Source organism: Dermacentor andersoni, chromosome 3 (genome assembly GCF_023375885.2).
Source record: "Dermacentor andersoni chromosome 3, qqDerAnde1_hic_scaffold, whole genome shotgun sequence".
Classification (NCBI taxonomy): domain Eukaryota; kingdom Metazoa; phylum Arthropoda; class Arachnida; order Ixodida; family Ixodidae; genus Dermacentor; species Dermacentor andersoni.
In genome coordinates this window covers 166068040-166085487 of record NC_092816.1, presented here as the reverse complement: position 1 = coordinate 166085487, position 17448 = coordinate 166068040, and positions in this window count along the sequence as shown.

Sequence of the window (17448 nt, the reverse complement as noted above, 5' to 3'; positions counted from 1 at the left end):
GCTAAGTAACAGAAACTCACTCATTAAGTTCTTAATTCGTTACTTCATGGCACACGAGGGAATTTTCGAATTGTAGCTGGTGAGTTTGCCACGCGTATCCAATAGAAACGCATTTCCAGAATGACACCAGTTTCGAGATATGCTCCCTCAAACTCGCCGTAAAAATGCACAGTTGGTCCGCTTACTTTTTTAGCAAAACGCTCTGTTAAACATTGAAGCATAAGATTAACTGGAACGCCCATGTATTTCGTTCTTCACTTTGGGAAATAATATCTCGAGACTGGTGTCCCCCCGGGAATTCATTTCCAGTGGATGCATCCTGCCAACTCACCAGCTACAGTTAGTAAATTCCAATATGTGAGGTGACGTAATTAATTAGGAAGTTAATTATGGATTTGTGTTAATTATAAATATGCGTTTCAATTTTTCATGCAGGTGATGTCCGCCTCCCTGAACAATCCACCTCTAGGACTGCAATTAGGTTGTCTGCAACAGGCGATATTTAAAAATTGCATAAGACTTAGAAAATATCACCCTCTATGCTGGCATAGAGCTGAAGGCTACAGCTGGCGTCAGTCGACCAGGAACGCGATCGCACGAATGCACTGGGTCCTTCCGCTGCGGAGCGTCCTCTGCTCTCCAAAAGAAGCAGGGCGGCGAGAAACTGCGCAGGCACCGCGTCTGCAAGAACTTACCACTTTTCTCAATATGAAACGCTGCTAATAATCTTTGATAGCATCGCACAGAGATACGCCATGGCAAGAGTAGCTTCCTTTAGCTACTCTGGGGCAGCCGAAACAGCCGAAGGCAGCGCCAGCGCCATGGCTGCATTCGTCTACGCCTCTCTTCTAGCGACAGCGAGCAAACGAAAACACTAAGGGCGCGCAGTAAGATTTGCCCCCTGATGTTTTTCACTTTCCCTATCTCTTCAAAGAGACTTGCCATGGAAGCTTAGTGGCTATGATGCTGGGCTGCTAAGCACAAGGTCGCGGGATCAAATCTAGGCTGCAGTGGCCGCATTTCAATTGGGGCAAAATGCAAAACGCGCTTGTGTCCCATGCATTGGGAGCACGTTAAAGATCCCCAGGTGGTCTATACCTCCGAAGCCCCCACTACGGCGTGTCTCATCATCATGTGGTGGTTTTGGCATGTTAAACCCAATTAATTAATGTCATTTTGCCCCAACCTAGTAGAAGTTCATGAATACACATTGGAAGGATGATTAACTCAATGTGGTGGCGAATGCCGTCGATGAGAACACGAGCAGTACACTGCGTCGGGGTGGATGAATGCATTATTAGCACCACGCAAAATAGGTCCATGATAAGGCGTTCTTACTTTTCGGAGCCATGAATACAGATCACTACGAAGGACAGAAACGGCGGCACCAGTATCGATGAGAGCTGACGCGTCAACACCTTCAACAGTTACATAAAGCATGTTGGCCGGGCGAAGAGGAGGAATTTTGGAGACCAATAGGAAGCAGTTTCCTCTCCAAAAACTGAAACAGTTAGTTTTCTGAGTGCTGGTCAGCAAGATGGGAAGTGCGGCGAAGTGGTGATGTAGAGCGCCAGTGAGGCGAAGAAGAATGACATCCGGCCGAACGGGAACTATGAGGCATATTGGGAGCAGCTGGTATAGACGGAGAACGCTGCTGAGGGAATGAGTACGATCCGGGATAGTAGGCGTCTGATCGGCGAGTGCGGTCTCTCTCTTGCTCAGCATAGCCTCGTCTTTTATCCTTCTGGCGACGGCGGCAGAAGCGAGATATATGGTCGCGTATACCACAGTAAAAACAAACCGGATGAGGTGGACGCCACTGAGGGTAGGATGGCGCAGCAAGTGCTCTCGATCCCATCGAATCCAAATGGTCATAGGTAACGTCAGTAGGCACGGAAGTCATGGTAGGGGTGGGTAGGGAAGCAACATCCGCGTAGGTAGGTGTGGGACGCGCTACCGGAGCAAGATGCATCGTGGGTGTAGTCATCGCTGTCAACTCTTGCTTTACGACCTCGCGCAAGTCGAAGGTTGGGGTTGGGGCACAGACAGCAGGTGAACATCTCAGGTATTGTGTTTGAAGCTCTTCGCGGATGATGGTGCGGATAAGAGCACGTAGATCTGAAGAATGGGGAACCTCAGGATCACTGCTGTCATGTTGAAGACAAAGAGACTGCAGCTCGTCCAGACACTGACACGTGGAAGAGATGTCTTGGACAGAAGCCGGATTTTGCATGATTAAGGCATTGAACGCGACAGACCCATTGCCTTTTAATAGGTGTCGAACGCGTTCGGCTTCCGTCATGCTAGGGTTCAGCCGCCGGCACAGAGCCAAGACTACCTCTATATATGAGGTGTAGGACTCTTGTGGAAGTTGTAGGCGAGTGCCCAGCTTCTGTTTGGCGACTTCTGCACGGCTAGACGAGGAAGCGAAGATTTGCCGCAGCTTGGAGGCAAACGTGGACCAATCCGCGATGTCGGATTCGTGGTTGAAATACCACGTCTTTCCAACACCGGTCAAGTAGAATGCGACGTGCCTCAATTTCTGGGTGTCGTTTCACTTATTGCAAGAACTCACGTGGTCGTAGTGGTCGATCCAATCGTCGACGTCATTACCGTGGAGTCCCGCAAAGACAGACGATCACGTTGAGGCTCGTCACTGTCCAAGAGGGCACCGCAGGCGGAGTCGTCTGTGTGGGAGGGATAGAGGCGCGGAAGAGCTGGGGTTGGAAGTATGCATCATTGTAGGGGTAGCCGGGCGCAGGCGGTGACCGGAACGTAGTTCCAGGGAGGACGGGAACGCGAGAGCACGTCCGTCGGGGTCTTGACGTACCTCCACCACTTTATACGACCGAGACCGACCAAGCTGTCAAGCGCTTTTTATTCCAAAAAAGGAACCGCCCCAGCTCATGCGCGAAGAAGTAGAAGAACAGGGAAGAAGATGGTGGCTACGCATGTACAAATGAAAACGATGAAGTACGTTATTATTGCTTACAATATATTTAATGAGAAGGAAAAGAACCAGGGGACAATCTGTAAAATTCTCACGGACCAAACTCTTGCGTGCGGCCAGTTTATTTTGGTTCCTCACTTACCAGGCGAAAGTGATAATGGTAGTCAACGACTCGCTTTCTCAATGCCTGAAGACAGACCGCATCTAGTGATGAGGCACGCGTGGTCCTTGAACGGTTTTAACTACAGGAGCAATTGGGAAAAACCTAGGGACCACCCGGAGAGGCCCACGTCGAGGAAAACCGTCTTTTATGTAAAATGCGAACAATTTTTGGGCCACATTATATGCAGCTAAATGCTTCCAAGTGCACCAACAAGGGGGCAACAAAGAAGATCAACAATTTCTGATGAGCTTTTGTTTGTGCTCTGTTGCTTGCACAGCTGACGAAGACACGAAATGATCCAAGAGTCGTGCCGGGCTCGGTGAGATTTTAACGAAGGAGTCACCGTCGTCCAGCGGTGACCCGGCATTCTTTCCAGGTGCTGTTTGCTGGCTGTACTTTAGAATGTTCTATTGAATTCTTTGTCGATGCCTTCAGTTTTACTGCTTCTCACTCGGAACGTGTGCATCGATTTGCGATTGCATCAGTGTTTCAGATCGGAAGGTGTTCGTAGGTGAGCGTTCAATATTTCTACATACACGGCATCCCTTGTACAATTTTATCTTACATTTTGCGCATTTTTGAGTGATGAGAACTGCTTTATGTCAGCTGCTATAAGTTTCCCTTTTTGTTATTGCCTACAACCAATGTTTTCATTGCTGTGTCTTCAGTAGTATCCGTTTTGTGTTCTCATGCTTCGATATGCAGTTACATAATATTCTTGAACAGTATAAATATTTATATATCCATCAATAAGTGCTGAACGCAAGTGTAGACTGCCTGTATGGGAAGACAAGGTTGAATAAAGTTGCTTTTACAGTGCATCGTGTCAATTTGTGCTGCAGTGTTCTGTAAATTATAATATACAAAAATTATGAAGCGATCCTTCGCGTTTCTCTAGCTTAATCTTGTCTCTATGTCGCATGCTATGCTTCATTACTATCAACACGTCAACAGCATTTTTGGATACTTTGAAACTGTTGTCAATGCGTACAATTTCTGTTCCACTTTCGTCGTATGTAACGTGTAATCTTTCACATAATGTTTTTTTACGAACAAGGGTAATGGCTTTAAACTCATACAATCTTCAAGTAGTATCGTATGAGGCAGAATCGTCAAGGTTAACGCAGAAGCATGAGAAGAAGTTAAGGACCGCGCAAGGAGCGATGGAACGAAACATTTTACGTGGAACGTTGAGACACAGGAAGAAAGCGGTGTCCATCACAGAGCAAATGGGGATAGCTGATATTCTAAATGACATTAAGGGAAATAAATGAGGCTATAGGCTCACCGTGTAATGCGCAGGGCAGATAATCGGTGGACCATTTTAGTTACAGAATCGGTACCAAGATAAGGAAAGCGCAGTCTAGAACTGCAGAAGATTAGTTAGGGTGATAAACATAGTCAAACTTGCAGGCGCAAGTTGGAATAAGCGCAAGACAATGGTAATTGAAGATCGCACGGAAGGGCTTCGTCCGGCAGCGGACATAGAAATAGGCTGGTGATCAGAATTATGATGATTATGCCGATGTGCACACAGTGAAAAACTACGGCAACGTTATTTCCGTTGTGTCGGTGCCATTAAGCAATTACAGCGGCGCCGCGCCGCACCTGAAGTCATTCACGTGTTGATTCAAGGCATTCCAGGCATGCTAATAAACGTTGACACTCTTCTCATTTGTTGCTTCGTTATTTCGTTTTTATACTACGAGTCCATTTATTTTCGATGTCGTGTTCTGTTTACAGCATTGGGACAATGCTTTTACAGCGAAGCTACTAAGGGCTAGTTCCCCGAGGATCGTGTCCGTGTGTTAACAAAACTATCGTGACTGTTGAGTCCAGCGTCGTGATATTTTTCCGCAGCATGGCTTGTTGGCCCTTCTCGGCGCTACCGTGCGAACGCGCTACTCCCGCTACTCCCGCGTCCGTCATCATAAGTAAATAATAAATTACGGAACACAAATACGTAACCCCTTTTACAACGAATTGCAGCTAGGCTGTTAAGGGATAGTTCCCCCAGAATTGTTTCCGTGTGTAGAAACAGAATCCCGAATATAGTGCAATGCCGGACCGACGCGCCGCGGAGGTGCAGTTCGCCATTAGGGGGCCACGTAAACAACTTCGGTGCTCATCCTTCCTCACACAGCGGAAGGCACTAGAGCTTTTTTTTTTCATATGTTGCTTTGTGTTATTTTGCTGTTTCAAACCTTATGTTATGTTTTGTACGTGTTAACAGGAGGTCCTTCAAAAAGTTTCTATTTGGGACCTACTGTATTCCATTTATTTTGTAACAAAAACAAATGTGTGCAACACCATTTTAATAAACTTGAAACTTGAATATATTTCGATGCATAAGAGGAGAGCAGTGACGCGTGTACTTATCTTTTTTTTGGTGACCACGTCTCGCCGGCTAACAGATGTTTAGCGTTATCGCTGAGCGCAAGACACGGCTGCATGTCTGATAATATTTTCTGTTCTTGTAGCTCATTCTGTCTGGGGTCTGTTTTGTCGCCGAACCTCTTGTAATGAATTGCGCGCGCGACACGAATAGCGGCGAACATTCTAAAACTTACGAGAGCAGTAGTTTTTGCGGGAAGGGTCAATGAGCCATGTATTAGGCCCGAGACCTTTGAGGGGCGCCCTCTCGCGTGTGACGTCAGAGGGGTCACTCCGCTGCCCCGCTGGGCGCGCACTCGCTACGTGAAGGCAAATTGCTGATGTCGGGCGACCTGCTGTGCTCAGTTCTTATTTTTAAGGTTTAATTTTTGTTGCATGTTTTAAGAACAGTATATACGTAATATTCCAGGACACTATTCCCTGCGAAATCGAGCGGAGGTGCCGTCGTCACCATGCTTAGCGTCAATTGCGCCTGGCATCGTCTGCTAAAGTCATCAATGCGTGCACGTACGTGTACGGCATTGGTTACTCGTCATTGGTGTTCCTTTATCAGGGAGCACTGATAATTACTTGTTGACCCTTTTTCGATGATGAACTGCACCATTTGGCATTCAGCTACTGCGTCCGTGCTTTAATACTGTGTTAGTCTGGCTGCGTCTTCGGTTTCCCGCTCTGTTGATCACATACATTCCAATTTTGTTCCTAAACCCGGCCACGGCAGCCGCATTTTGATGGGGGCGAAATGCGCGAACACCCGTATAGTTAGATTTAGGTGCACATTAAAAAACCCCAGGTGGTCCAAGTTTCCGGAGTCCCCCACTACAGCGTGCCTCATCATTAAATCGTAGTTTTGGCACGTAAAACCCCATAACTTTTTTTTCAAGTTTGTTCCTGCCCAACGGGTTAAGCGCATCGCGAAAGATGTTTGGCGCCATTCTCAGGAAACGAGGTGTTCGCTGCGGTGCGTTGATGTATTCACTGCTTTAACAGCAATGAGCCAAAATGCGCTCTGCAACGTCAGATGGAAGGGTGGCTAGAAATAATTGGCAAAACAGTATTACGTAGTCTTATGCTGTTGTGCTGACCTTTGCAAGATAATTTTAATTACACTGAAGTACTTCTATAGTGACACAGCTTGCCCCTGCAAGTTAGTCGGCGCAGTGTAACCATTTATTTGCTCCTGCGTGGGTAGCGAGCACATTTCTCGAGTGACGTTCGTCAGCGATGACAATGAACGCTATAAAACAGGCGACAACCTTAGCTTAGATCACCGTTTTCCATCCACATTCTTCTGTAAGCCCTTCATACACATTTAAAACTAGAAGAAGAAGGTTAAGCTCAAGGTGGCTGGTACTCGACGACTAAACAGCTGGAGCGCTACACACACCCGAAAAAAAGAAGCTTCAGAATTATGGGAACCCCTGGCCCGAGCTCGCCTTGACGTAGAAGAGTGGGTGAACAGGAACACCCGCTGCCGCAGTAGCGCAGGAGGCGTTGGGTGAGGGGACAGTGCATCGCCGCGATGCCATGTCACCTTCGATGTCGCTCTCAAAGGCCTGTTTTATGCGCGCTTTCCTTGTCCATGCAGGATCTCACCTGCGTTCTGGCTGCGCCTCGGTAAGGCCCAATGAAAACGTGCTAAGCGCGTCAACGTGCTCGCTTGCTCGAGAGATGATCATAACTCGAAGGACGCTCAGCAATGCTCAATTGGACATTGGGCCAACCCAAAATCTCAAGTTGGTCCACACCCATATTTCAAGTTGGCACAACCCCACATTTCATTTGTGCCAACCCCAAATTTCAAGTAGGTTCATCCCGAAATTGAGGTTGGCCCACCCCAAAATTCAGTTGGGTCACCTCCCCAGGCGCAAATTTCAAGTTCACCCACTGGGAGACCCACTCACCATGTAGACATGGCGAGTGGGTCTAAATGCACCTTTTCTAGCCCGACTTTGTAACCTCGCTTTGTAGCCTGGTCACCTTTGTAGTCTGGTCACCTTTGTAGCCCTCACTTTTTCTGCTTCAGTGCTACGCATTGGAATTTAGAAATTTTACACTGATATATTTTAGACGGGAAAATTTAACATTTTAGATCGAAATTTGAGAACCACTCGCCATATAGACATGGCGAGCGGGTCTGAAAACTTTGAATGATGCCAGAAAACCCTTTTCTCAATACAGAACGTGAATGTGCAGCTTAAGCCCATTGTGTGCGGGCTTGATAGCTGTCCTCCGGAGTACGTTCCCAAAGGATCCATTGTCCGCGATAACAATAGGCGCGCTGGCGCAATACATTCGACGAGCCCATCCGCTTTCGCCATTCTCCATACGTCATACGCAAAAAGGAAGCGCTGAACCTAGGCCAGAATTGCCTAATCCTATGCTAAAAGGGCGATATCAAACGGCATCAGGCACCGCGACAAAAAGGATGGAAGGTGGCTGAAGGGTGGAAGGTGGCTAAAGGGAACGCAAAATGACATTATGCGATGCTCGTCCGTTATATACGTAAACGCGTAAAAACATGTTGGCGGGCTAGTTGGTATATACGTGCCCGTATACCCACACAACTGTCATGCGTGCGGTGCCCATGATGGTATTAATGCGTTCGTTATGCCACGCAGGTCATCGCGCAAGCAGATTCAGCGGAACCTCCCTGAACGGGAACTATCGGAGGTATGCGTAACCTTATATGGCAGTTGGCTTGTTGCGGAATGAACATGTTCCGCAATGTACATATCTGCATCTCTCTGCTATATATATATAAATAAATAATGCATAATCTTAACCCCCCCCCCCCCCAACATCAGTACGACGCACAAACATTTCGCGCATCTTACCGACAGCCATATAACGCTACGCATATATTCGACAATTCACCTTGAGGAAGGCTCTGCAAATTTTTTTAGATTGGCCAGGAAAGAACATGTGCCATCCACGTACCACTTTGTCGTGTCTGCGGCCGTAGTGCTTCAGTAGGCGAAATAATAATCTTTATGCTCAACAGAATTGGTTGGTGCTGACATGCGCTTCTATTGTCTTGTCGCTTAAAACGTAAGCGGAAATATTGCGATATCGACGTCAAATATAATGTGCTGTCTTGCAGGCCTGCGTACAGGGCTGTTTTTTTTTTCACAGACGGCAGTGAGAATGGCGATGTGGAAGTCGCTATTTTTCGTAGTATCTATAAGGGCGCGGCAAAGCTCTGTGTCTATTCGGTAGCCCCGCGTGTATTTATTTATTTATTTATTTATTTAAAATACCTTACAGGCCCATTTAAGGGCATTGGGTAAGGGGGGACACAAAGTAAGTGTTACAACAGGAGTAAATAATATAAACATCAATACAGGCTTTCACAAGATAAGTAAAGCAGTACAGGAGTGGAGAATATAAATATCTATACATGCATTCACAAGATAAGTAAAGCGAAGTTCAATAAATGTTTGTCTAGGCTAAGCTTTAGAGAGCGTAAACACAGTAATATACTCATGCTCACAAAAATATAAAAATACAAGTGTGAAAAACAGCGAAGGAAAGCAGGTCAATAACATCCTTATACAATGTTTCTACAGGAAATTCAGCAATTCTTCGCGAAAAGCGTCACGATCTGTTATGCTCGCAATGTTATCAGGAAGGCTGTTCCATACGGTTATGACACGTGGCAGTGCTGATGCGTTAAATGACAGTGTATTACCGAATATGCGCATGAAACTATGGCTATTGTTAAGGCGACGTGACGTGCGCGCTGGTACTTCAAGCGGCAACACATGAGCTCTATTACCATGGACGTATCTATGGAAAAGGCAAAGAAGACTTATCGTGCGACGAGTTTCAAGTGGCTGGAGCGAAATATCTGCTTTGATCTTGGTCACGCTGCAAGTTCTGTCGTAGTTACTTGTGATGAAGCGCGATGCCCTGTTCTGAATTTTTTCTAGCATATCAACTAAATAATTTTGATGTGGTGACCATACTGATGACGCAAATTCTAACTGTGGGCGAACAAAAGTCTGATATGCTAATTTACGAACTGTAGCAGGGGATTTACGCAAGTTCCGTCGAAGATAACCCAGAGTTACCCAGTGCCAGCTACAATTGTATGTTTAGTGGGACATCCGTTCTAGTCTCAACTTCAAACTCATTGCTTCTGCAGTCTGAATAAGCGGCTATATTTAAATTGAAGCAAGTATAAGTCAGAACCTTGTAACGTTAGAGCAACTAGAACGATGTCACGGGGCGGAGCGGGGGGGGGGGGGGGGGGGAATGCTGTCCAAATGTTGCGTGCCGATCTTAGCACTGCCGAAGAAGATGCCAGCTAAGCCTCTAGCACTGACCTTTGAAGCTGCTAAGCGGCTATTCAGTTTGCGTAGTGTACTGTGTTGGAGGTATTTGTTATAGCCAGACAACAACATTATTGGTCGGGCGTCCATACATTGAGGGATAATCACGGCAATTCTTTCTGTTAGGTTGAAGACGTAGGCACAGTTCTGCATGTTTGAGAGTGATATTCTGACAGCTGCACTGCAACAATTGTGATGAGCGATGAACGGTATCTTGAGCGTCATTCATGTTGAAGCTGGTACAGTGGTCGGAAGATAAGGTTACAGATGACCGACTAACCCTGATTCACCTCCTGTTCCTTCGAGACCCACTGGAAAAGCGCGCGGGGTTGTGCCTGTCTCTCTAGCGCTTGAATAAGAGCTGCCAGTTTGCTTATCGTTTGGTGCATAGTTATGATAACATTCTGTATATGCTCCAATAGCAGTTGCAGCTCCTGCCTTTGAATATCGTATGGGTGGCGTGACCCACCTTCACATTTGCTTAACCTCGGTTACATCTCTCACTGGATGTGATAAGGTAGCAGTGGGCAAATTGTTGTCCGGCTCCGTGTTTGGTCGTTATTTCCCACAGTGCTGCTTGTAGAGAGTTTCTTTTATCCCCAGTGTATGAACCATGCGGTGAGATTTCTCCTCCGTGTGCTTCCTTCTCAGCTGTGTGGACGTACATTTGGGCAAACGCACGTCAAACCTGTTGTATTTTCTTTCTGCTGCATTTTGAGTGGGCCTGCGAATCTATAACTTTCTCTGGTAATTTTTGAACATCTGTCTTATCTTCTTTCTCTGGTTCCGCGGCATCCAATGGCGATTTGTTGAAGCACGTCTGTCTCAGTCTTAGTTCTAGAATTTGACTGCCTGCATGTGAGTGACAGCTGCGTATCTTGTTTGCGGTAGATGAGCAGTTCGGGCTTGTTGTGTGGACACCTTGAAACTCCCGTAACATGTTCGCCTTGGCAATGTAGGGAGCGCGGTTGCATAGCTGTCCAGATTTCACCTGCAGTGTGCATTCCTTTGCGTTCCTCTGCATCCCTCTGTATCTGCCATATCCTGCTTCGTGCGGGCAAACGTGTGCTTTGTGACGAATCCTTTGACAGTGCGAACATAAAATGGGCGATGGCCGAACAGGTTGCATTTGAACCGAAATATACTTTATTTTTACATGACATCGTATCTCAGGACTTTTAATAATGCTTTCCATCCATCTATACATCTGCTTTATTTTATTAAGACGGTATGTATTCAAATCTTTTACCCAGATTTGCAGGCGGAGAATCGAAGCTCGAACGCCTTCGTCTATAAGTTATGTGCTCAAACGATAAATGACACCTTTGACCGCGTCTTCTATTGCAGTGACGTGTAAGCTTTAACTGGGTTATGACCAAGATTTTCTATCTTTAGAAATTTTTCTGTTGCTACGTCGGCAGGAATATACGATGCAATGAAGTTTGCGTGAAGCTGTTTGCGAATAGTTATCAATGTTTTGCTATGGTGCTCTCTTTTGAGACAGACGTCTAGCACTGTGTCTAGAATCGACAGAATCGACGCTGCGGTCTTGGGTCTTACTATTATAGTGGTGGTGTCTTGCGGAACCTCACTCGTATAAAGATTCGCTTTCTGTGGGTTTCTTGTCTTGAGTGGGGTTGTTTCATTGCGCGCTTGGCTGGTAATTTCAATTTCTTGATCGGAATTTGGGCCGCACTATAGCGCGTGCTCTTCGAAGCCATGCTTCTAGTCTCCCTTGCGAACATGCTTAACAGCATCGCGCGGTTGCAGCCTTTTTTCTTGCTTCTTGGTGCTCAATGGGCACTAATGCAGTGTTTTAGGCTCGGCTTCACTTATTCCTCACGGTCCTATGGTAATGCGCTGTCACGCCGCACTCAAAGCGCATTGCTTTGTTATAGTCAGTGTGCCACAATTCTGGTTGGCCGAAATGCTTTCCTATATTTCTGAAATATCTCATGCAGTTCAGGCGACGATTACCCAATGTCATGTTCTGGAATTTCGTATATTGATGTAGCCAGCATAACATTAATGAGAAGAAGCGAGGGAGATAAATTATTATCAAAACAAAGGTAAGGAAGTAGCTCACTAACGTTTTATAGCTTTAAGGATTCATCCCATAATACAGAACTTTTCCGAATGATCCCTGTCTCTGCTTGCGGCTCTTATGTCCCAGATGAGAAGCTTGTGGTCTCCTGAAGAAGCACTTCTGTCGGTAGTTTCGTACCTACTTCTAAGAAGCGCCGCAGAACCTTCTAGAAATTTCTTTCCAGTATCACCTTTACAGGACGAAGTCAACGTACACTCATATACCGGTTGATCCCCAAGTGCGGCTTTTATAACCAGTTGCATATACCCATTGTACTAATAAAAAAAATCACCGCCCAAGGACTCCGTGCCCATGGCTAAGGAGCAAACTGAAACGTGCGGCCCCGGTTTTTACCACTGCCATAATCCAGACGGTTAATTAAACGATGGCTTGGTAGGCTGCCGGATCCTCGGTGCGCAGTTGCTGCTTATGTTCGGCTGCACGAGCCGTTCTTGTGCCTGGGCTGCAGCATCGGCACGTAGTAGACGAGCTCGTTCAGCTTCTGCTCGCTGCGTTGCTGATCGAAAGCTGCCTGCTCCTCAGGATCAGGCAGCTGACGCGTGGCCTACCCATTTCAGTGCTGGAGAGAAAATGCTGCGCGCGCTCGGCTGCGATGGAGAGCAATGACGTCATTACTGGCGCAGCCAATCGCACGCCTTTCTCCTTTTTTCCTGCGTGCGCATGGGTTTGTGCCGGCGACAGGCGACGGACGGACCAATCGGCGAGCCATATAGAGCTTCGCTGTAAAAATTTGAAGATGCAAAACCGCTAAACCAATCAGCCTTCTTCAGGGAAGGGGGTGGGGTGTACTGGTCGTTCGCTGTGGGTATATTTCACCCAGGGGGAATTCGTACGGACGCCTTTAAATATGGCTTGCTCTAGACGTTCGTCTTGCGTCAAGTTACAAGCAAGATCATAGACTGCCTAGACAGCAAACTGTTCCCTTATAAGGTGTGTCCACCGTTATCTTTTATTCGCCACATATTGCAACGAATCCATATTTCATGTACGCTCACGCAGTCAGTATAGACCAATTGAAGTGAGCAGCAGGAGAACGCATGCCGAACTTCAAGAGACACCAATACTATCACCTTGTTTCATTGTGTATGACAGTGGTCTTGCCTTGAATATATTTCGACCCGTTCATTCAAACGTATACAAATGCCTTTGTCGCACGTAGCATACCCTTATTTCTTACTGGAATGTCTTTATGCTCCGACAAAATGTTTTCTAGCTCCTTTCTCTCATTCTATTTGATGCATTAGACACGCTCGACACGAGGGTAACGAAGCCCTTCAGAACTTGAATGAGGTTCACCGCAGGGCCGTAAATACCGGTGGCTAAGTGCGACTCCAGATGCAGTCAGGTTCTTGCCGTCACACCCGACTTAAAGCGTGCGCTTAGTAGTGATGGACGGTGGAGTCAAGTAGCAAAAGAACTACACCTAATGTATAGGCCATCTTACGAGGTGCTTGTGTAGGCGCCTCATGAATACTTACAGGAAATCAGGCGTCCGTCTCCATGATAATGCCCTTTCCTCGACAGCAGGTGTGGCGCAGCACAAGGCTACCAAACCCTTTCTCGGAGACTGCTTCAGCGCATTGCATACATAAAAAAGACGCTTTATCCTAACGGGGTTTGCGGTGAAAGCAAATTCGTTCTAATATCAGTGGCATGTTTGCTGCGATGCCAGCGCAGATTTGTCAGCAGGTGAGACGCTTTGCATGAATAAAACAGCAGTCCTCCGCCGAGATATCGTTCCTCGCCTCTTGCTGGCTTTTTCTTATTCCAGTTCTTGTATTTCCACCATTCGTGGCGGTATTTGCTGCTTCCAAGTCAATTCACACACCTACATCTCAATCTTTGAGTATCTGCTGTTTATCAGATTAGTGCCTCAATCTATACTGAAGCATGTTGCTTATGATGTCCCCCCCCCCTCCAAATCTGATGTGTTCAAAACTTTGTCTTTACCAGATTTCAATTCTTTACTGCTAGAAACTGTTGCCTTAAAGCAGTTTTGGATAAGCCAGTATAAAATTCCTTATGTGCCTGTTCGTTGCCTGAGACCAAAGAATCCGTATGTTACACCCCGCGGTAAGACGAGATATGGTCGAAGACTCCGTAACTATTATGTCCCAGCATTGTTTAATTTACTTCCCCAAAGCATACAAGATGTGAAGACGAAATATGGTCTCAGAAAGGCTCTTAGACACATTAATGCGTGATCGGAAGCCTGTCATGTGTGTGTGTGTTTCCCACTGTTGTCTACAATGTAATAGCGTGTTACTGATGGCTCTATCGCTGTCTGCCAGGTACTGCCGTTCAAGCCCACTGCGGCTTTGGCAGGCCCGATTCTTCCATTGTATGATTCTCAAGTCATCAATAAAGTATTATTATTATTATAGACCCTTACGCTATCTGGATGTTCTTCACTTTTTCCATACTTCCTCCTTCGCTTTGTTCAACATTCAAGGGAAAAAGCAGAGTCCTTCAAGCGTGGATGATTCGGATCACGCCCAAGACAACGCGCCTACAGCCTCTACCCCCCCTCCCCACTTACCAGCAAACTTGTGTGAAATATTGGTGGTAAACACAAATGTACTAAAATCAATGTTTCATTTGTTGACCAGCGGTCAAGAAGCCACGGTGTTCTACACGTTAGTGCCAATGAGCATGTAGGCACGTTTCGTGAATATGAAATTAATACCCGCGTCGAAATTGACTGATATTTTTCCAGGAATAAATAAATAAAGGTTGGAAAATATACCCTCTCGAGTGACTTACCAAGTGTTTCTGCCTCCCATTTTGTTATTTGATTGTGTATGCCAATCTCCGAAAGAGTGTACCACAAGCTTCTTTCTTGTATAAGGGAATACACGGGGAAGACGGGAGAGGGAAATTCAAAACGATGGTCAAAACGAGGGCCGTGTAAAAGCGGCAGCCAACGTTTCGACAAGTGGTCTTTTCAAGGCCACATATGCTAGTATATATAGGTATACTAGTATATATAGGGTGGACCACATATGCTAGTATTGTATATACAGGTAGGGCTCTTCTAAACGGCAAAGGGTTAAGGCGGGTGGGCAAGGCAACGACCGAGGGTGTGTTAGTGGCGGGGTTGCAAAGTTTAAAAGAAAGCTGTGTTATTCATTGTCGTGGAGGAATTTGAGGAGACGCCGTGTGTTTTTTCGTGAAGGGGCCTGGATTACCGGCTCGGGGTGGGAGGAGGAGGAGTGGAGATTATTTGCTCCGCTAGAAATGCGGGAGCTGTCGTTTAAGAGAGATACAAGAACCGGCAGAAAGTGGCGCTCGTGGAAAAAAGATCGCTACAGTTCAATAAATATATAAACAAAAAAAGATGGGCAGAAAGGAAAGAAAAGAAAAACAAAACACTAAGCAACTGAATCAGAAATAACTAAGTGATGTCTATCCTTTGAAATTTAACCTAGAGATAATGTCTTGAACTTATGGATGAGGTACCATTCTCTGTATTTTCTGTCTCGCGGGCATTTGATTGTAGGATGTAGAGTTTCAGTTCACCAGTCATGATCATCTTGCTTGACATACTCGGCGACGGCTTTGGGAAGCCTTTTAGCTGTGTCGGCGCGATGTCCGTTTAACATGACATTCATTGCTTATCCCGTTTCATCGATATATTGTTCATTGCAGAAGGAACATTCAATTGTATAAATCACATAGGAACTACTGCAAGTTAAGCTAGTTTTCACTTCGCGTGTATAACTATGTGCGGTGCGCTTAATTTTAATGTCACTTTCAAGGTGCCTGCAGTTTTGCATCTGGGGCGACTTCATGCTTTTATTACGGAGGAATGGTGTTGGCTGACCTTTGTGTGCACTAACATATCTTTAAAGTTTCTGTTACGGCGATAGGTCACCCTTTGTACCACTGGGAATGCTTTTCTCAGACGCTCGTTACTTGATAATATCGGGTGGTGTTTTCGTAGGATCTTGTTTATGTTTGAGAGGGCATCACAACATTTTGTTGTAAAGGCTGGTGGTTTTTCAGATTGTGGTTTAGGCTGTTTCTTAACGAATTCCTACCGCCTCACCAATCTTGACGCGACGTCATAAGCTCCGTCGAGAGGAACTTGTGGATAGTTTCTTTCTGCCAGCGTTACTTTTGATCATTTAGGTGGTGGATATAATTCTTGTCTTCACTGCAGATTCTTCTTACTCATTTCGCTTGTCCGACAAAAATTCCTTGCGTGCAGTGTAGGGGATGATGACTGTGCTAGTCGAAATATTGCTGGCTATCCGCAGGCATCCGGTAAAGTGTCGTTCTCAGTTTTCCGTTTTCTATGTAGACCCGTCGTGTACATAGAAAACAGGAAGTTTGTTTCACTGGGAGGGTGGTGAGCAGTAAATTTACTAGCCGGGTGAAAGCTGTTGAAATGGCTAATTAGGTCTGTTAGCGCACCTGTGCCCTGTTCCCATGGTCGTCGATGAAATGCAGGTAGGTGTGGCGTTTTAACTATTCTGCTTCAAGCTGTCCCATGAAAATGTTGGCATACATGGCATACCAAGGGTGACCTATCGCCGCAACACAAACCTTAAAGACAGCTTAGTGTACGATAAAGGAAGCCAGCGTCATTCTCCCGCAATAAAAGCATGTTGTCGCTCCAGGTGCTAAATCTGCAGGCATCTTCAAAGTGAGAGTAAACTTAAAAGCCCCGCAAGTAGTTATGCAGTCGAAGTGAAAACTTGTTTTACTTGGACTAGTTTCGATGGGATTTACATACCTGAACGTTCCTTCTGTAAGAAACAATATATCGGTGAAACGGAACAATCAATGAAAATGAACATTAAAGGACATCGCTCAGACACAGCTAGAAAGCTTCCCAAAGCCGTCGCCGAGCATTTCAACCAACCAGGTCATAACTTTGATGAACTTAAACACTACATCCTACAGTCAAATTACCGTTCTCCGCGAGAGGGAAAATACAGAGAATCATACCTCATCCATGAGTTCAGGACATTGAGAGTAATATGCATAAACGTTGCAACGGCAGCTTTAGAAACTATTCGCTATGCTAAGTTTTAAGCCATAGACAACAGCACTTAGTTTCTTTTTTTCATTGGCTTGCTCTAGCGTTTAGTTCTTTTTTTTTCTTTTCTGTCATCTCTGCCTTGTTTTTCTTTTATTTATATATTTGTTCCATCCTAGTAATTTTTTTTCCAGCCATGAGCGCCATTTTCTGTCGCTTCTTTCATTCTCTCTCAGACGATAGCTCACTAACCTCCAGTGGAGCAGATAATCCCCACCCCTTCAACGAAAAAAAAAAAAAAGAACAGCCGTGTCGCCAGCCGTGTGTCAGTCGCCGGCACTTCAACCGGCTGACACACGACGCTTCCTCAAATTCCTCCACCGACGTTGAATAACACACCTTTCTTTTCAGTTCTATACCCTTGCCGCTAACACACTTTCAGTCGTTGCCTACCCCACCCAATTACCCCGCCTCCCCTTTAGAAGAACCCTATATATATATATATATATATATATA